The sequence below is a fragment of the Mesoplodon mirus genome (genome assembly GCF_964341445.2).
Source record: "Mesoplodon mirus genome assembly, chromosome: 6".
Classification (NCBI taxonomy): domain Eukaryota; kingdom Metazoa; phylum Chordata; class Mammalia; order Artiodactyla; family Ziphiidae; genus Mesoplodon; species Mesoplodon mirus.
Window position 1 is genome coordinate 118648873 of NC_138982.1, and position 21065 is coordinate 118669937.

A 21065-nucleotide genomic window follows, 5' to 3' on the forward strand; every position below is an offset into this window, starting at 1 on the left:
ATGTCTTGTTTGCCTCCTCTGTCAGGACCCAACTCTTATTTGAAAAATTATATGAGGTCAGTTTCTATTTATCTTGAGATTTCACTTGGATAACACAAAATGCCACAATTTTGCCTTCTGATTCCCTGTCTGGTGAACTGTTATACGCTGTCAGTAAAGTTCTTGAACCTACATCTATGAAATGGGCCCCAAAAAGAAGGTAGAGAACCAGGTAAAACTTTATGCAGATCAAACAGGATGGGAAGATGATTTGGAGTTACGTTCCAAAATCGGTCAGGATCTGCCAATTAGTTCTGGATGCCTTTCACACACTCTCAAATTCCTGGGAAAACATAACACTCTTTTAAAATGTCGGGCTTCCCTGGTGGCGCAGTGGTTGAGAGTCCGCCTGCCGATGCAGGGGACACGGGTTCGTGCCCCGGTCGGGGAAGATCCCACATGCTGCGGAGCAGCTAGGCCCGTGAGCTATGGCTGCTGAGCCTGAGCATCCGGAGCCTGTGCTCCGCAACAGGAGAGGCCACAACAGTGAGAGGCCCGCGTACCGCAAAAAAAAAAAAAAAAAAAAAAAGTCATATTACACGGCCATTCATTAACTTTTATACTACCATTCAAGCCCATCATTTCAGAAGATCCTTCCCAAATGTTTCACGGTGAAACCAGGTTTCTCTAACTGCCATTTAAATCATCAAACCAGAATATACTTCTTTGCTCTTAATTTAATTTTAATTTACATCTGGTGGAAAGCCTGTCATCCAAATCTCCCTACCCTGCCAGGAAGTTTTCAAAAATAGAATATTAATTTGGGATGGGGAAGCTGGGGCAGAGCCAGCAGTGGCCAACCCAGGCAGCAGGGATCACATTTTACAGGTCTTGAGAAAGAATAGCGGTGAGAAGGGGAGTAGAAAGGAGAATAAACTAAATAGAAGAAAAACATGTTTTGTTTAGACTTTATTCATTATTTATGAAACTAAAGACTAAAAGGCATTTTCAGTTTAGCACTTAAAGGAGAAAGCTAAAAGAAGCCCCCTGCTGGCCACTCCAATTTCTACCCTATTGGCTCCAAAAAAAAAGAAAGAGAAAGGGAGAAAGACCTCTTTCTTTACCTATATTTAAGGCATAATTTAATCTACTATCATTATTTTTGATGTATCATATCTCTGTTTAATTGAAATAAATACACTCATACCAACATAAATTCCTAACGGCAGTTTGGTAACTTGTCTTTCCTTGATCATAAAAAAACAATTGGTCTTAAATATTTTGTTTTAAAATTGCATTTAAAACTATATCACTGGCAGATTTCTTTTTGTTCTTTATACTGCATCAGAGCATGAAAGTTTGTGTTAATTATCTCAAACTCATGGAAGTCTTTCAAATAAAATGATAATAAATCAGAGTTTTATTCAAAATTACTTATTATAACTGTGTTTTGTCTTGTTCTAGAAAATTAAGGTACTGTGCATAGTAAAAGTCCCCAGGCTGTATTTGTTTCATGCTGTAACCTGAATCTATGATGAAGTCACCCCATAGACTTATTCTTTAGAAAACAGAACTCCTTAGGGCAGCATGACCCAAGTTGCACAGGAATGTAAATTAAAATGATTGAGCATTTCTCTCTTTCCATAAAACAAATATTTCACTACATTGCATACTATAATAACCTTTCTCACATCCAACAAAAAATATTAACGTCTATCATATGTAATTAAATACTCAAAGCCTATTTGTAAAGCAAAAGCAGCAGTAGAAATGACATTTAGTTACATTTTCAAAAGAAAAGTGTGATCAATGAAACGGAAGTATTCGCATAGAGAGCTTGTGCCCTATGACAGTGACAGTTATATAAGAACAAACTACATATAACATTTATCTTCATTTTGTTCCAGTGTCGGCTGAGTGCATTGTTTGAGCATGTGTGAAAAGTGCAGAGAGATTGACAGCTTCCTTGGTACTGACTTGGCCTTTGTCTAGGCTTTCTCTTACTTGACTGACCCCTTCCTCATTTCTACTGTCATTGACTTTGAGGAAGTACATGGCCGGGCCATTTTACACCCTCTCTGTTAGACCAGGGATAAGTCAGCTACTCACAGCCCAGTTCATGAGTCAATTTTAAGAACGTTACTATTATACATAATACTCTTGACTTCTCAGAGTTGGTGGTGTGAGCATAAAGTTTGCCAGGACACCGTAAAGTTTTCCTGAGACAGAGGCCAGTAAACAACTTTATGACAGTGCTTCTAGACTGTTTTGCCTAATACCTACAAGTTGGTCATGAGACCGTCAGGGGATTGGAAATGTAGCGCTTGACTGGGTTTTCAGATTGATAACAAGAGGGTAAGCAACTGTGTCATCCAGAAGGTTCCAAAGTCCCGGGGTCATTCAGGGGCAAGTACAGCAGCTTCCCTTCCTAAGTCCAGGAGTTCTCCCACCAACCAAAGCCCAGTAGGGGGCAGCTTCCCTCAGCCAAACCTAAAAGCCCATAGCCTGCTCAGCTAAAAGCCAAATGAAAAGGCAAAGTTGCCCAAGAGTCATGAGACAGTTGGAAAATCTCTGCGGCTGGCACACACTGTAACAGAATCTGCACATTAAATCAGGGAGGATTTGTTTGGACCTCCAGTTTAGATAGAGAATAATGATTTCTCTCTTACTTTTGTTGTTTTGTTAGTTTATGAAAATTGAAGTTCATTCTCTGGCCTGACTGCGTCCCTGCTCTTCTTTTTTTGTGTGTGTCTTAAAAATAAAACTCATTTTATTCTTAGTTTAGAGCAACTATTTCCTTTTTTTAGAGATTATAATATTAGCTAATATATCCTTTTTAAAAAATTTTTATTGGAGTATAGTTGATATACAGTGTTATGTTAGTTTCAGGTGTACAGCAAAGTGAATCAGTTATACATATACATAAATCCACTCTTTTTTAGATTCTTTTCCCATATAGGCCATTACAGAGTATTGAGTTGAGTTCCCTGTGCTATGAAGTAGGTCCTTATTAGTTATCTACTTTATATATAAAATAGATAACCCCTGCTCTTTAAAGAGCTGGACAGTCATTGCAACTTTCCATTGCAGAGATGCTCCTGATGGGGGCAATATCAAACCTGGTCAGGGGATGGCTTTCCTCTCCCTGGCTGTGGCTTCCCTGTGCATGACGCCATAGCCTTGCCAGACAGGACTTCACTGTCCTTAAAAGCAAAAAGCCAGCACACTTGAGAGTTGGACTGAGCCCGTGAAGTAACCCCCGAGAAGCACTAGGTACAACTTTAATGGTTCCTGTTTACTTTCCTGAGAAGAGATTATGAAAAGGAAATAAGATCACATTTTTAAGTATTTTCATATTATCACTGAAACCAAATACTCTTTTGAATCAAACAACCCTAAAGTGATGTACAATTCTAATATCTGTTTAATTAATCAAAGTATTTCCTAATAAATAACAAAAATACATTCTATTTGTGTTTTAGAGGGTACATATAATGTATATTCTCATAAATATTTAAATATAGGCAGTCTGCTTGGCAGAGAAAATCTTAAACTTTTCAGAAGTCTTCATTACCCTGAAAAGTTTTGAAGGGAAATAGAATGTTAATAAAACAGCCGTTTACTTAATCATAGAAAAAATCAAATGAAATGATTTTCTAAACTCTGAAGGAAAAATATATTAGCTTATAGACTGAAATGCCTTTCTCATTTCAGACCTATGACAACATTGCCTGCCTTAGTAACTGTGAAGTATTAGGAATCTTGGGAAATAGTACAAAACATGAAAAAAATTTATATTTACATGTATTCAAATACATTTTTATGTATGTGAGACTATATAGAGAAAATCTAATAAGACTATATCAGTATCAGTATTTTAATACTGATTGGAATAGCTTAGGAGCTTATATTAATAAAAAACACATCCTGATTTACTAAAATTTTAATAACTATATATAGAGACATATATACATATACATAAATAGGGAGAATGTCATGTGACAATTGAATTATACAGCTGCAAGACAAGGAACACCAAAGACTGCCAGCAAACTACCAGAGGCTAGGAAGAGGCAAGGAAGGGTGTCCCTACAGTTTGCAGAGGGAGCATGGCCCTGCCAACACCTTGTGGTATTATACAGCTGTTTATTCATAGCTTCTTTTATGGTTTCTATGGTCTGAATGTCTCTATCCCCCAAAATTCATATGTTGAAATTTTTAGCCCCAAAGCTGAGAGTATTAGTATTAGTAGGTGTGGCCTTTGTGGTTACTTTTAGGTGGGAAGCACCTAACATTGGACAGATGTGCTGTCTCCTTAAAATATTTTATAGATTAAATACAACTCCAATAAACTTTCAGAAATTAATTTGAAAAACTTTTTTTTAATTATACAGGTGAGAATTGCCAAAATAGTTTTGTGTAAGAAGAGTAATGGGGACAAGACATTTTTCACAGTAACAGGTACATTGAAAAGATATAGTAATTAAAACAGTATGCTGGAATAGATAGATAATTTAGTGGGACAGAAAAACAAACTCAGCAAAAGCCTCAAGTATTTATAACTTTGTAGTAAATGATAAAGTTGGAATTATAAATTATTGGGGAAATGTGTTGCTGTTCAATAAATTGTGATAGGAAAAATGGTTCAATATCTTGGGATAAAGCATATAGTAAAATAAATTCCAGCTGAACTAAATAGATAGATATAGAAAAATGGCAACATGAGAAAATAGGAGAACATATACATAGCTATTTATGTGATATTACCATGAGAAGCCCTAAGTATTAATGCAAAGTAAGAAATTGTAAGGCAGTATTTCACAGTGTGGTTTATTAACTACTTCATTTAGAATCAGCTCAGTTACTGCTAAAAATGGTTGCCAGGACCACACCAAAGGGTTACTGAATAATAGCCCCTGATGGTGGAGCCCAGGAATCTGTGTTTTCATGAATACATTAAGAGATCTTGATGTGCATTAAATTTGAGAATCACTGCCTGGCAGGATAAAATTGATAGATTTACTACAGGTGTGAACATTTCTATAAAATAAGTACCCTAAATCAAGAGTCAAAAGAAAACCTGTCAAAAATAAATTGCAATGTTATATGACAAAGAGTTGAACAATAATAAATCAACAAGAGAAAAAATTAGTAAGAAAATTTTGACTCTGTTAAAAGAAAAGCAGGGGGCTTCCCTGGTGGTGCAGTGTTAAGAATCCGCCTGCCAATGCACGGGACACGGGTTCGAGCCCTTGTCCAGGAAGATCCTACATGCCGCGGAGCAACTAAGCCCATGCACCACAACTACTGAGCCTGTGGCACTCTAGAGCCCACAAGCCACAACTACTGAAGCCCGCGTGCCACAACAACTGCTGAGGCCTCAAAATGAAACCTACTTTGCCAGTACCTTGATCTTTTCCAGCTTCTGGATCTGTGAGAAATAAATTTCTGTTGTTTAAACCACCCAGTCTATGATATTTTATTATGGCAGCATGAGCAGACTAACAGAGGTAGTTTTTTCAGTCTTATCACCCTACTTGGTTTTAAACAAGTTTGTTAGTTTGCAAGATTCAAATCTACTTACTAAGAAGCATGATAGCATGATATAGCACTTAGGTGGATAGTAATAGAAATATGCTTTAAAAAAAAAAAACTTTTATGAGAGAATCACCTTGCAAAGGGAGGGAATGATTAGAGGGAACACGATTCCTTTGGGTATGTTCTATTTACTTATTAAATAAACTTGTCACATTTCACATGGGAGTGGATAGAAGGAGGATCAAAGTCAGTTTTTAAACTTTTCAGTGACTTCACTGATTTATTGAATCTTTGAATATTGATTACTGGATTTAGAATTGATTACAAATAAATTTAACAATTCTATATTTATGTTTTAGCTTGCATTGGGGCAGAAAGAGGAAAAAAGAAGATTTCAAACAGGTAAGTTTTAGATATAAACTCACTAGTAAATCACAATCACTGGAAAGAAACATCTTAGTATTTAAAATTTCCATTTTTGATGTATGTCTTCATTTTATTTTACAAAAGAAAGGGAAAGATTCTGTTATTTCTACTCTATTATATACTTCATATGAGAATAACTAAACTCATCAGGCCTCGGTCTACTCCTTAAGAGAAACATGAAAGACATTTTAAAAGCTAAATGCCTACACTTCCATCCTACCTTTCTAAACAATCACTTTTTTCTGAGTGATTTATTGAAAATGAAGACTAGGTCCATGGATAAACATATGTGCTCAGAGCTACACATATACATGTTCTTTATATTTATTAACATAAATTCATATATATGTGTATATATAATATACTATACCTATATTCATGTATATAATTTTTATCTACTTGGTTTAGGGACCAAGTATTTGTTCACTTTTCAGAAAACTTTAGGAAGTATTTATTTTTAGAAAGGCATGTAGAACAGCACAGCTCAATTTACCATATATGGATAGCAGATACCCTATTAGCACAGATCTACATGAAGGACATATGCATGTTTATCATATTGTACTTGCAATCTTCTGTAGGTTTTAAAATTTTCAAAATAAAAAGTTGGAGGGAAAAGACATGTAGAAATATCGATACTTTCAATCACATTCATTTTGCTTCAAATAGTTTACTCTTTCTCATTCCTGTGAGGACATGTTTAATACATGAGCATTTTTGCTTTTAGAGCAGTGGTATCCTCTCAGGACTATATTATGGTCTTTCTATTCTTTGCATAGTTTCATGGCTCTTAAAAAATGATATCACACATGGAAGCAACCTAAGTGTCCATCAACAGATAAATGCATAAAGAAGAGGTGGCACATATATACAATGGAATATTACTCAGCCATAAAAAGAAATGAAATTGAGTTATTTGTAGTGAGGTGGATGGACCTAGAGTCTGTCATACAGAGTGAAGTAAGTCAGAAAGAGAAAAACAAATACCATATGCTAACACATATATATGGAATCTAAAAAAAAAAAAAAAAGGTTCTGAAGAACCTAGGGGCAGGACAGGAATAAAGACACAGATATAGAGAATGGACTTGAGGACACAGGGAGAGGGAAGTGTAAGCTGAGACTAAGTGAGAGAGTGGCATGGACATATATACACTACCAAATGCAAAATAGATAGCTAGTGGGAAGGAGCCACATAGCACAGGGAGATCAGCTTGGTGCTTTGTGACCACCTAGAGGGGTGGGATAGGGAGGGTGGGAGGGAGACGCAAGAGGGAGAGGAGATGGGGATATATGTATATGTATAGCTGGTTCACTTTGTTATACAGCAGCAATTAACACAACAATGTAAAGCAATTATACCTCAATAAAGATGTTAAAAAATAAATGATACGACACGTAATAAGCAAACTAACCACTAGTGACACTAAAATGGGAAAGGGGTCCTTGGCATGGCTCAAAAAGTCCTGTATATAATTTTTAAATCAGTGCTGCAATTTGTGGTCCAGCAAGCGAGATGGTGTCTTGCTTGATTGCTCTGCCAATAAGCACTCGTCATTCTTGTCATGAACCAGAATCACAGCTTCTGCACTTTGGTTCCGGGAGGCGGAGTCTTCTCTGACCTCGTCTGTCTCCTCTGACAAGGAAACAAATTTCAGCTCCTCCGGGAAAAGATAATCCCTGCTGCTCCTTGCTTGGGAGGGAAAACAAATTCTCCTTCCTAGCAGAGGTTGAAAGAAGAGTTGAGTACAAATCAGTGTATAGAAAGTCTTCATTTTCAACTCATCTCCCTTTCATTTTTAGGCTGAGTGCAGCCTTGCCTTGAGTGATGGTGACAACGGGCTGAATTTTCCCTTCTTGCTCAACTGATCACTTAATTTGACAATAGAATCTTTTCGGTAATAAGAAATCAATTCTAATTTCCCCCATTTACTTAACAAAAATGTGGGCTGCTTGTTGATAGGACTGTCAGATAGTTTTCTTTTTTTGTGATCCAGAATGCTGAAGTTTGGGAGATAGGGAGAAACACAGAGGAACAGCTTTTACTGGGGAAAATATATATATATAGCAGTAATGCAGCTACCCTAATTTGAATGGAACAAAACCATCTTGTACTTCTTGTTCTTTTCAAGTACCTTTCTGGCATACCTGAGCTCTCACAGTCCCAGAGAATCATTAGAGACAAGAAAAAATTTGTGATTGTTTTAGAACTTCAAAACTCCTGCCAGGATTGACTCTAAATATCAGAGAGGTCCTTGTGGAAGAGGATGTGAGGATATCTTGCTAAGCCAGCTATCAGCTGCATAACCAGACCTTTAAAATAAAAGTTAAAAACAAAAACTTATTTTAGCTCCTCAAATGAAGGCAGGAAGAAAAGCAATTTGTTCCTGATTCAGAAAAAGTTGTTTAAATGTAATGAAAACTTTAATTTGTGAGTGCATAAAAACATTCCGTTATTAAGGCTTTATAATTGTATTAATATTCTTAATTAAGAATATGTAAAATATATGTCTAAATATATGTGTATTTAGTTCCAAACTTGAAGTTTGGAACTTGAACTTGAAGGCGATCTCTTCCCACTCTGTATTTATATCTTTTAAAATTGAATATATTTATTCAGATTCTTTTTTTTCTTATTCAATCTTCAGTGAAGAAAAATAAAATTTTCTTCCTAGGGAAGCAGAGATTTCACACCAGCTTTAATAAAATCAGTTTCACCACTAGATATAGAATATTTTCCTAAGGGTCACAAAAACCTGAAGTTGATTTGTCTTCATCAAAGCAGACAAGTTGTTAAAGGAAAGAACTGGTATGAGAATATTTCCCACTAACTGAGCCAGGAGAAAGGAATGGATGAGACAAACTTTACATACAAACACACATATAGTCCTTTTCTCTTTATATGCCTCTTTCTCTGCTGTCTCCTTAGTACCGTCTGCAGTAGGAGACATAAGGAAAAGTCACCTCAACTCCACTAAGTGATACTGAAACTTGAAGGGAAAGGAAACTTGAAATGTGCAAATATATTATTGTTCAACAACTTTGCAGATGATTTTATTACCTTAAGGCTTCATGGTTTCTGCCTCCTCTCTCTGTGTCATTTCTCTGCCACTATCTTTCTCTCACGCACACCCACCCAGAGAGACACACATATTGATACCCGGTGGGGATTTCTTACTTAAAGCTATTTCTTCTCCAGACTGAGAAAAGTCAAAGACCTGGATCCATTAAATGAATGACCATTTCCTGATATTTAAAGTAAACAATCTGGGAAAGCAATTTAAATAAATACGAGGATTCTACCCTTGAACAACACGTGTTTGAACTGTGCAGGCCCACTTATACGTGGAATTTTTTTTTTAATAAATATGAACTACAGTGTTACACGATCCACCCTGGTTGACTCTGTGGATGCAGAGCCCTGGATATGGAGGGCCACCTGTGAAATTTTACTCAGATTTTTAATGAAGGGGGTTCAGTCCCCCCAACTCCACATAGTTTAAGAGGACACATAAGAAGCTTTCTTCTATCACTTCCTCATGCCAAAAACAGAAATGGGAAGTATGGCACACATGAAAAAAAAATTTAATATAATAGTTCCAGTTTCAAACTTCATCCCAATAAATGTAGACATAACAACTTCAATCTAGTTCTTCATTCTGGATACCAAATTCAAATGTTCTACCAAACATCTTAAGGTATCTTCTGAATAAAACTATTTTTTCTCCCTAAGGCTAAGCCCTGTGGGTAAGTAGAGAACTTGTAAAACTGGTTCTACTAGCAAACTATAAAACCTTCATGCCCTATTTACCACATTAGAAGAAAGCAACGTTCTCCTTTTTTCTCATTCTTGTTTTAGCCTGAACACATGGCTTTTTCTGAAGCTGTGCCAGGTTCAGGTCAGATACTATTAGGGCAGTGATGACTGTGGATTACTGTACACACTCCCCCCATGGTTTTGTCTGTGAGAGCCCTTTAAAGTCTCTATCTGGCCCTGTTTTCATGTGAATGTGTTTGTTTCAGCACCTCTGGAAGATATTAAGTAGTTGTATCATCAATAACTGTTGGTGATGCTTATCTCTCTATTTCTCTGGATTCTAGCACACAGAGTTTTGAGATGACCTACTAAGATAAAATCTAAGTGACATGTGTTAAAGAAAAAGGACACAATTTGGTTGGAAAAGACTTAAGAAGAAAACGTGGAGGTTACTTTCTGCAATATGTGTCCAAGGTGACTGTTCTCGCAGCGCTTATTTTAGAACCCTGGCTAAATTCTTGGTGTTTGACTCACTGGAATGAAGAGTAAACCAAACACAAAGAATTTAGAATTCATTAGCTGGTGACATCCAGTGAGTTTAGAATACTCAATAAAGACTATATGTAGTTAAAAAAAAAAAGCAGGAGGTTTTCTGTTTCAATTAAAAAAAGTTTTTTTATTGAAGTATAGTTGATTTACAGTGTTGTATTAATTTCTGCTGTACAGCAAAGTCATTCAGATATATATATATATTCTTTTTCATTATGGTTTATCATAGGATATTGAATATAGTTCCCTGTGCTGTACAGTAGGACCTTGTTGCTTATCCATTCTATATATGAAAGCTTACATCCGCTAACCCCAACCACCCGTTCTAGCCCTCCCCCAACCCCCTCCCTCTTTGGTTCAATTTTTTAAATATTCTTAGTTCACTCATTTCTGAGGAAGTGAAAACCTCTCTGTAGTTCAATTCTTGCCTCCACACTGCCTTCTCCACCCTTGACCTACCTCTCTTTTATTTTTCTCTCTTGTGCTCCTAACCTTCCCCCTCCCCATCAAATATACAATGGAGAGAGGGTGTAAAGTCAGGGCTTGATCATTTTCAGTCTCATCACCAGTCCTGACTTAAATGCTCTTGAAGTTTTTCTGGGTAAAATCGAGTAGCTGTCCATATTAATTAAACTGCTGAATCAATATCCCTGAAAATGTAATGGTTGAAAGAAAACACAAGTAGATTTATCTCTCAAGAAAACAGCTGAGAGGGAAGGTGGCTGGTGGGGAGGCTCTGCTCCACTCAGTCATGCAGAAACCCAGCGCAGAGTGAGGCTAGTCCTGACACCTTCAACAGGTGGCTCCTAAGGTCCATCCTGTCATCACTATTTCAGCCTGTGGGAGAGTAAAAAACAAAAAAAGCTGTAGAAGTGAGCGTGCAAGTTTTCAAGGCAAGCCTTGAATGGCATCTATCACTTCTGCTTACACTTCACTGGAGAGAGCTTAGTGTTATGGCCACACTAGATGCAGAGGGAGCAGGAAAGTACAGTCCATAGATGGGCAGCTTTATCCCAGTTATGACATTATCTTACTGCAGAAGCAATGGAGTACAGATTTGGGTGGACAACTGGTAATCTCCACCACACCCTCTAAGCTCTTTTATGGTCTTAATAAGAACATGACGGGAACATGCAAGTACAAGAATCATTGTACTGGGTCCTTTGCAGAGCAAACTGTTCTTATGGCTTATATTAGTCATCTGTAATGGGAATGTATTTGCTTGATCTCATGAATTAGCCTATACTCCTATTTCATAGATGAGTTATGAGAGTAAAATGAGAAAATATATCTGAAAGCTGTTTGGAAAAGCTAAAGGTATAGTCCTACAGTGTTAGAAATTAAATTTTTCCTTCATTGGAATATTACTCAGCCATAAAAAAGAATGAAATAACACCATTCGCAGCAACAAGGATGGACCTAGAGATTATCATACTAAGTGAAGTAAGTCAGACAGTGAAAGACAAATACCACATGATATCACTTATATGTGGAATCTAAAATATGAAACAAATGAACTTATCTATGAAACAGAAACAGATTCACAGATATAGGGAACACACTTGTGGTTGTCAAGGTGGGGGTGGGTGGGAGGGATGGACTGGGAGTTTGGGATTAACAGATATATAGATTCAATTTTAAAAACTTGAACTTATATATAAAATAGGTAAACAACAAGGACCTAGTGTATAGCACAGGGAAATATATTAAATATCTTATAATAACGTATAATGGAAAAGGATCTGCAAAAGAATATATATATATATATATATATATATATATGGCCTTTATTATGTTGAGGAAAGTTCCCTCTATGCCTACTTTCTGCAGGGTTTTTATCATAAATGGGTGTTGAATTTTGTCGAAAGTTTTCTCTGCATCTACTGAGATGATCATATGGTTTTTCTCCTTCAATTTGTTAATATGGTGTATCATGTTGATTGATCTGCATATATTGAAGAATCCTTGCATTCCTGGAATAAACCCCACTTGATCATGGTGTATGATCCTTTTAATGTGCTGTTGGATTCTGTTTGCTAGTATTTTGTTGAGGATTTTTGCATCTATGTTCATCAGTGATATTGGCTTGTAGTTTTCTTTCTTTGTGACATCCTTGTCTAGTTTTGGTATCAAGGTGATGGTGGCCTCGTAGAATGAGTTTGGGAGTGTTCCTCCCTCTGTTATATTTTGGAAGAGTTTGAGAAGGATAGGTGACTTGAGGATATGGGGAGGGGGAAGGGTAAGCTGTGACAAAGCGAGAGAGAGGCATGGACATATATACACTACCAAACATAAGGTAGATAGCTAGTGGGAAGCAGCCGCATATCACAGGGAGATCAGATCGGTGCTTTGTGACCGCCTGGAGGGGTGGGATAGGGAGGGTGGGAGGGAGGGAGACGCAAGAGGGAAGGGATATGGGAACAGATGTATATGTATAACTGATTCACTTTGTTATAAAGCACAAACTAACACACCGTTGTGAAGCAATTATACTCAATAAAGTTGTAAAAAAAAAAGAATATATATATATATGTATGTATAATGGGATCACTTTGCTGTACACCTGAAACATTGTAAATCAACTGCACTTCAGTTTAAAATACATATATTATTCCTTCATTGTTGAAATCACAGTTTGAACCTATGAAGCTAGTGCCCAACATTTCCATATTCAAATAAAGTATAATAACTAAGAGGTAAACTCAAAAAGCAATCAACCTTCAGAGTCCAAACAGAATAGAATAGGTAGAATATATATCATAGTTAAGCTAGCACCCTTTTGTTAACAATGGGTCCAAAACATATAAGCAGATTGAGCAATATAGATGGCAAATTTTATTCAGTCACTCAGGATCACAGCTCAAGGTACATCAAAACTGACTACCCTTCCAGTAGCATCACTAAAGTTTGGAGGATCAATGAAGTTTGAAGGCAAGATATAGAATGGAAGCCTAGAGAATGTTAAGACCCTCAGTGAATGAACACTGGATAGAGAGTGTTCAGAAGAAGACTCAAGTTTTGTCCAGGGAGTACAGACAAATCAAAATAGGAGGATAAATAAGAGACACAGCGGACCCCTTCTGTGGGATCACACAAAAATGCAAATCATGGCAGAATATAACATACTAGTTAGACCCGGTTTTTTAAGAACTGTAAAGTAAGGATAGAGAACTCCATGCCCCATCTCATATAACCACCTGGATCAATACTCTGATATGTCATGGAAAGAGACCAGCTAAGGTTAGGTAATGGAGGTGCCCTGACCCACTGACTTTGTTATGGCCTTAGAGAGTCAACATCTTGCCATTAAATGCCAGATCAATTCCCAATGATTTAAACATTACCCAGAAGTCTCTAGTTTCCTGGAATCTTTAATAAAAAAAAATGCAAACTTCAAACAGTACCATTTTCAAGAGTCTAAGGAATTATTTACTACATTAGCTTAATCCATCTTGCTCACTCTTTAACATTCTTGTCTCATTTGCTTTCTACAATTTATAAAGCACTGCCTGCATTTTAAAAAAAATGTATATTATTATTTTTAATATATGTTTATATCTATCTTTTCATGTTCAAGAAATAAATTTTCTCTCTGGGATTCTTATAAACAACTTACCACAGACTGTCCATTTTCTCATACAGCCCTTACCAGAATTATACTGCAATTACATATGAAAAGGTTTTTCTCCCTTTAGGTCAAGGATGGCCCATGTTTAATTAATCTTTTATCCACATGGTGCCTCACATATGTAGGTATTCGATACATAAATTAGTACAGTTTTCGCCCAACTCCACTTCCCTCAACTCAAGGCCGTAGGAGGGAGGTAAAAGGAAGGCCCACCCATATGGCTACTATAAATTTGTAGGGGAACCTCTTAATTTTCCTCTCAGGAGTAAAGTGGATCAGTTTCTCTGGTTCTTCACAAGGAGAATCAAATTTGGTTTTCAATACTCCATAAAATGTCAGAGCTCCTCTAGGGGCATGCCCTCTGTCTAGCAGTCCTGGATGAACAGGCATTTAGCAGTGATAATTCCAAACTTGCTCTTTTATATCTCAGGGATCACCAAAAGACTCCTGTGTCCAGAGACTGACATATCTTCTTGATGGGCATGACCCATGTTATTTGAATGACCGATTGAATGAATAAATGAGCCCAAAATTGCCATCCCTAGATATCAACAAATTTCCAACTGGCATTTGGCTGCCTGATGGTGTCACTTGCGTCAGGTGTGACAAGTTGTAATCTAAAATAACACCTAATTTAGATTCTCGTGCACTTTCTGAACTGCTGGGGCAAAGAAGGGAGACGATTACTGCTCCTTGAAATCCCAGACTCCCCCTCGCCTTGTACCTGCTGTACAATTATTGCTGCCTTGCCTGCCAAAGTTCCATTAAGGGCTCTGGAGCTCCTGGCACTTGCATGGATACTCTACTAAATTTAATCACCATAGATGACTTATGCTTGCCAGCTGGGTGCCTCAAACCAAAGGAATAATATCAGACAAATATATGGGGATCTAGTTTATCTAAATGTATACAGGAAGAAAACAGAGAGGAGGGGCTTTTTGGCTGGTGGGAGACCACTTGTGCACCGTGTGAACTTTAAACTTGCTCTTTTTTTTTAAGGGTACAAAGTTCAATAAAAACTTTTTTTTTTTTAACTTTTATCGTCAATTCAAATAATCATGCCAAGAGAGGTCATATTGCCAGAGGCAATAGACAGCTGTAGAGAATCCGTCAGCCTTTGGCTGCCTCCGGATGCAAGGTCTTGGCTTGTCAGCTGAGTTGGGGTTGTGGGATGTAATTAGAGGCAGCAAAGGCTATCTAGTGCCCACTGCCCTCCCATTAACCTTGGATGTGGCTGGGGCAACTCAGAAATGGGGTGTGGGGCTTGGCTCCTCTTCACAGCACTCAGACTCTCCTACCTGCAAGGGGGGATTCTTGGGCCTGACTTTAAAAAGAGTCCTCAGGGCAGATAATTCACATACTGACTCATTTGGCATTGGTTCTCTGGGTTGTGCTTGACTCTCTGTTCTTCTTTCATTGCCTTAAGGTACAGATACTTTACAAAAAGAAAAATAAGTAAATTAGAAAAAAAAAAATCATCGTCATCACCCCGAACTGAGCTACCAGTGACTTGCTTTAGCTCATCACTGAGAATAGGGGCATAAGCCTTTTTTTTTTTTTTAATTTCACAAGTACAACATTTCTTATTTGCATTGTGATGTTTTCCATTGTAAGTAGAGGCAGCTGGCGGACTAAACCCAGTCCTTTATTTATTTTCTCTCTAGATGTTGATGAAAGTGTCAATGAGGCATGATGACTTGTTTCATGATGACAGTCCTGCTCTACTTGGTGACCTATGACCTCCCTCCCCAAGAGATCTTGAGGTTAACATGACGGCACACTGGACATCTATACAGGAAGGAATGCATTCAACATCAGAAAACGTGGGAGGAATTTAGTGAATGAATGGGCCTTACTGAGCAGAGAAAACAGTTGGGTAATTTTGCCCACCAAAAACCCCGCTGAACGGTTATTTGCAGCCCACTTGTCTGTAACTTCAATCACCTGATCAGACATATTCACATTAGTGCAGTCTCTTGCTCAAATAGTAATCACCCGCCTTGGCTGGCCCTTGTAGGAGGGAGAAGGAATAGAGGAGGTTGTAAAGCAGAAGTAAATTAGTGTAAAGCAGCTGAGAGTGGTTGAGGATCTGAGTGGGTAAACATCTGTGACAGCATAGGAGTCAATTACAGCTGTTGACACTTGGTCCAGGCAGTGACCCCAGGCCCTCCGCTACCAGGCCTAGCAGACAGGCCTCCAGCCAGCCAGCCAGCCATGATGCCCTCCTTTTCCCACAGCTGTCTCTGCAGGAGGGTCTCGGGCAGGACCCTACAGTCACATCTCCCTCATTTCTTGGCACCAGGAAATGAGAAAATCATTGTTCACCCCACTCCCAACTTGCCTCATCTCAGGGCTCAGTATCCGCTCCATGCTTTGCAGCCATGCTGGGAGGATCTCTTTAATAGAAGACAAGAAGGACAGAATGTTGGAAGGGAGCTCTCCTTGACAGATGGGAATGAGCGCAGTGTGAGTAACTAACTGTAGGCAATAAAGGTGTCAGCAAATAGCAAGATGCAAGAGCGGGCCCGGGATGACTGGCTCTGCTACACGCTGTGTGCTGTACAGGCACCAGTGAGAGCTGCCTATCTCAGCTTCGGTGTTAAGAGCATGGGGCCCCCACAGATTCGCAGCATAGTCCTCGGCTTTCTCGGTAGCCCAAGCGTTGACTGGGTCCCCATCCAACTGAGGGGTCTACCATCTCTTTGTTACCCTCCTTTCTAATGCCTGTTCTCCTGGTCATCCCTCCTTTCTTTGTCCTGGTTCTTTTGTTCTTCTTTTCCCTGTTCCTTATGTCTCATTACATGATAGTCCCCCTTTTCCTTTGGGATTTTTGTCTTTTCTTAAAGCAAGGAGAGCCTCCTCATCAGCGTCAAGGCCAGCGTCATGTAACCAATGACCCTAAAATCACAGCCATCTAGCCCTACCCTCTGTGTTCAGAAAACCCAGTTGTTGCTGAGCATTGTATATCTAGACAGTGTTTACACACGAACCATAGCAGGAATTCTTAAGGCAAGGATACCATTGAACCAAAAAGTGTCATAACACAAAGGAGTCTCAGATGCTTATTATCTCCTCCCAACTACATTCCATTTGACAACCAAGCAAATCATGACTTGGGAAAGTTAAATGAGTTCCTAAGGCTTTACACAGACCAGTAGAGTGAAGGACCCAGGCCTCTTGACTCCCTAATCAGTGATTTATTTTTCCACTTTATGCATTTTAACATAAAAATAAAAGCCACAGATTCTCTAGACCCCTGGGCTACCTAGGAGAATATTTCTTACCCCCAATCATGCTTGAATCCCTCTACTACAGAAGTAAATACAGCTAATGAATCAGGGATGCTCTTTTTTGTTGTTGTTGTTTTTGTTTGTTTGTTTTTTACATCTTTATTGGAGTATAATTGCTTTACAATGGTGTGTTAGTTTCTTCTTTATAACAAAGTGAATCAGTTATACATATACATATGTTCCCATATCTCTTCCCTCTTGCGTCTCCCTCCCTCCCACCCTCCCTATGTGCTCCTGTTGTGTCTGACCTTAAGGAAGTTGCTCGCCTCCCTGGTTCTCTATTGTCTTTCACAGCTGAGGAGCCTGGACAGATCATCTAGGGTTGCTTCTAGTTCCAAAATTCAATGACCCTTTAAGCTTAACTTCTTTCACCAGAATACCTGTCATTTCTAGGTAAATGGTGTTCTCAGTCTTTTCTGCTAAAAGAGGTTAAGTAAATAAAAAGGAAAGATCAGGCTCTGCTTTTGGCCTAAATTATAACTTCAAGACCAGGGATGAAAGAAGTTAATAGCAATAAGAAAGCTTCCAGAATCTACCATTTACAATTTAAATCCTTTACTTGGGAGGTTAAAAGTTCAAAGTTGAGTCATAGTCTGAGGTGGCTCTGCTCTTTCTTTTTAATTATCTGAGGTCAGGAAGTTAATAATACCAGAAATCCCCAGTGGAGACCTCTTGTGCACTGTGTGAACTTTAAACTTGCTCATTTTTTTTTAAGGGTAAAAAGTTCAGTAAAAACACAGTGGACTTTTCCTCTTAGCCTCCACCCATTCATCCCCCAAGGTCAAAAGTTGAACTGTAAAACAGGAACCCTTGTTCTCTGATCCACATTTAAACAGATCACTTATTAAAGGGTAAACATTCTAAATGCAAGCCAAGATCCAAAGTGAATCTGTTCAATAAAAATACAAATATTGTAATAAAATGAGTCTTTGATCTTTATCACTTGCCTTGGAGTTGAACATCCGAATTTATTTTATTTTTTGAATCTCAGAGAAAGAACAGTCACAAAAGCTCTTTCCCAACCTATCTCTGCCCTGAGATTGGCATATCTGGAAAAGATAAACCTAAGACATTTTTTAAATAATTGTGTTTACAGTCTTATATTAAGACAATTTCTACAACTAATTCTACACCATTTATGTTTGTTTGTTTGTTTGTTTTGTTCAAACAGGAGTTCAAGTGTGGTTCAAATCTGAAAGATTTAAAGGACTGAGGAATTCAAAGGTGTTTGCTGAAAATGATGGGGGACGTGGAGAGGATAAAGAAATGGATGAATCAACCCAATGAACCTCATGGGAATTAGGAATAGACTGTATTTGAAATCTTCGAAATGTTAAAGCTCAAACATGAAGCCAAGAGGACAGCTGTAGAGCTCTAAATCCGTACAGCCGACCCTCCATATCCGAGGGCTCCACATCTTCAGATTCAGCCAACGGCAAATCAGAACTATTCAGGGGCTTCCCTGGTGGCGCAGTGGTTGAGAGTCTGCCTGCCGGTGTGGGGGACGCGGGTTCCTGCCCCGGTCCGGGAAGATCCCACATGACGCGGAGCAGCTGGGCCCGTGAGCCATGGCCGCTGAGCCTGCGCGTCGGGAGCCTGTGCTCCACAACGGGAGAGGCCACAACAGTGAGAGGCCCGCGTACCGCAAAAAAAAAAAAAAAAAAAAAAAATTCAGAAAAAAAAATTCCAGAATGTCCCACACATGTCAAGGGATGACTATATTTACTTCATAAGGATAAGACTAGCTTTCTTAAAGTAACCATGGCACATTTAAGAAGTATGGAAGAGCCAACTAAATATTAACCCAATCCAACCAGCTTGCTTAGAAAAACTCCCTAAACCAACATCATATTAAGCTGCTATTTCATGCAACTCCTAAGTGTCCTTTTATAATAAAGTAAATGATATATGTGTCCATTCTTTTCATTGCATGCCCTTTGGGAACTCTTTGTTTAAAAAAAAAAAAAAAAAAAAGCCAAATCTGTGAAAGCACCTTTCTCATAATTTATCCAAATGAGAATAATACCACCTGCTTGCCTACCTTAATAATTTTTGTACAGTCTAATGAGAAAATCACAGAAAACAGTGAGAACCTTGAAATAAAGGTATATAATGAGCACATTCATAATAAATACCTCTCACTGATGTTTGTTTTGACAAATGTCAGTTAAGTTCTTGGACTTTCTGATTAATTTTAATACAAATTAAAACTAGAAGATACAGCTCAAAGAAGTTGTGACCTAGGCCCATTTACACTGTAATTCTCACAGTATCCTCTGGGACTCCTGGATGCAGCTGGATGACCCAGACCCAGGAATAACTAACCAGGAAGGAAGTGGGGAGAGCACATGAGACTACTTCCTCTTGTTAGGAAGGACTCCCCTCTCAACAGTTGTAAGGAAGGGTGGAAATTCCTTATGAGTCAAAGTATGACTTCAAAGTAAAGGATGAAATTTGAGAGACGTGATCATATTGAGTAGGATGTTGACCAAAAGGAAGTCACTGAATTTAGAAGAGGGGACAGGGAAAATCAGGTATTAAATCAGAAGATGAAGGGCATCTGGACACTGCTCACTTAGGCTGGTGTTACATTCATGAGAATAACTTCTGGTTTCAATTCATCTTGTGAATATATTCCCATGAATATTTATGGTTCTTCTTTTTTATTTTTAAGTCACCACATTGTATTTGAGCTAGTTGTTTTCAGCCTTCTGTCTGACTGAATTCCGTATTTTTTTTTCCTGCAAACCACTTCCTTTTATAAGAGGCTATTATAGGGTAAGACCATGTTGTGTTATGGGCATACTTATCCTAAATGTTCTCATAGGATAGAAATAGGACTGGATCCATATAACATCAACCATACAGAACACTGTGAGGCGTGTATTACAGGTGGTATGAACAAAGTGCCATGACAACCCTGGGTCTTTGCCACGTTTTCTCATGCCCCCTTGTCTTACACCTTCTGATCCCTCTTCCTGGAATAACCCACTTGTCCTTGATCCCTGGGACCCTGTACTCTGCCTCAGTACTGTTCTTCCTTCACACCTCACCTCCCTCTCCCTCTCTGAATGCAAGTGTCCCTTCCACAGCAATCTGTGCAAGCAGTGATATCAGAGTAATTGTCTCACTGTATTGTAATGTGTAGTTAATTTTGCAGCCTCCAGCAATAACTTACAATCAGATTGAGAGGGAGAACTCCCATGCAATTCTTTGGGAGGTCCTTCTTCCAAAATACTGAATGAAACCTGATAGGAACAGGATTCAGTGTATACCTTAATGGATGGCAAAGGTAAGCTGAGACTCAACAGGGTCTATGACAGCCTGAATTCACGCAGTCCTGCCAGCTTTCTGAAACACCATGAGCACAGCAGTTCTCAACTCTGGCTGTGCTTTCATATCACCTGGGAACTTTAAAATATCCTTGATGTCAGGGTCCCAGCCCTAGAAATTTTGAATTAATTGAACTGAGGTAGAGCAGGATCATTAGGGTATTCAAATGCCCCTGGGTGATACCTGTGACAATGAGAACTGAAGAATGAGGGGCACTGCACAGGAAGATGCTGTGAAATGCATCCAGAAATCACCAGTGCCACTGAGAGTCACAAATGGACTGTCAAGTTACGTATACCTTATTTTCACAATTCTCTTGAAGAATAAGTCACTCTCCCATCTAAACTGATTTAGCAATTCTCTATTATCCTCAGGATAAAATCAAACATCTTGGCCAGCCAACATATTACACTAGCCTCTCCACAAAATGGTCCCATCTTTTTCTTCTTCCTTATTAGTATCGTTTGTGCTCGAGTCATGCAAAACTGCTTGCTATTCCCTAAATGTGCCACGCAAACCCTTCTTATATCTTCCCATGCGTCTGCTCTTAGGAATACCTTTCCTC

General features: G+C 38.5%; 2 protein-coding genes across 2 annotated transcripts in view; both read right to left on the reverse strand.

Annotated features, from left to right (window-relative positions):
- The window catches only part of SAMSN1 (SAM domain, SH3 domain and nuclear localization signals 1), a 394513-nt gene that overhangs the window by 310234 nt on the left and 63214 nt on the right, over positions 1-21065 (reverse strand). The window lies entirely within an intron of this gene.
- NRIP1 (nuclear receptor interacting protein 1) overlaps positions 7648-21065 on the reverse strand; it is a 76551-nt gene continuing 63133 nt past the window's right edge. The window contains exon 2 of the transcript XR_014294338.1: positions 7648-7663. The gene's annotated coding sequence lies outside the window, so the exon portion shown is untranslated. The remainder of the gene's footprint in view (positions 7664-21065) is intronic.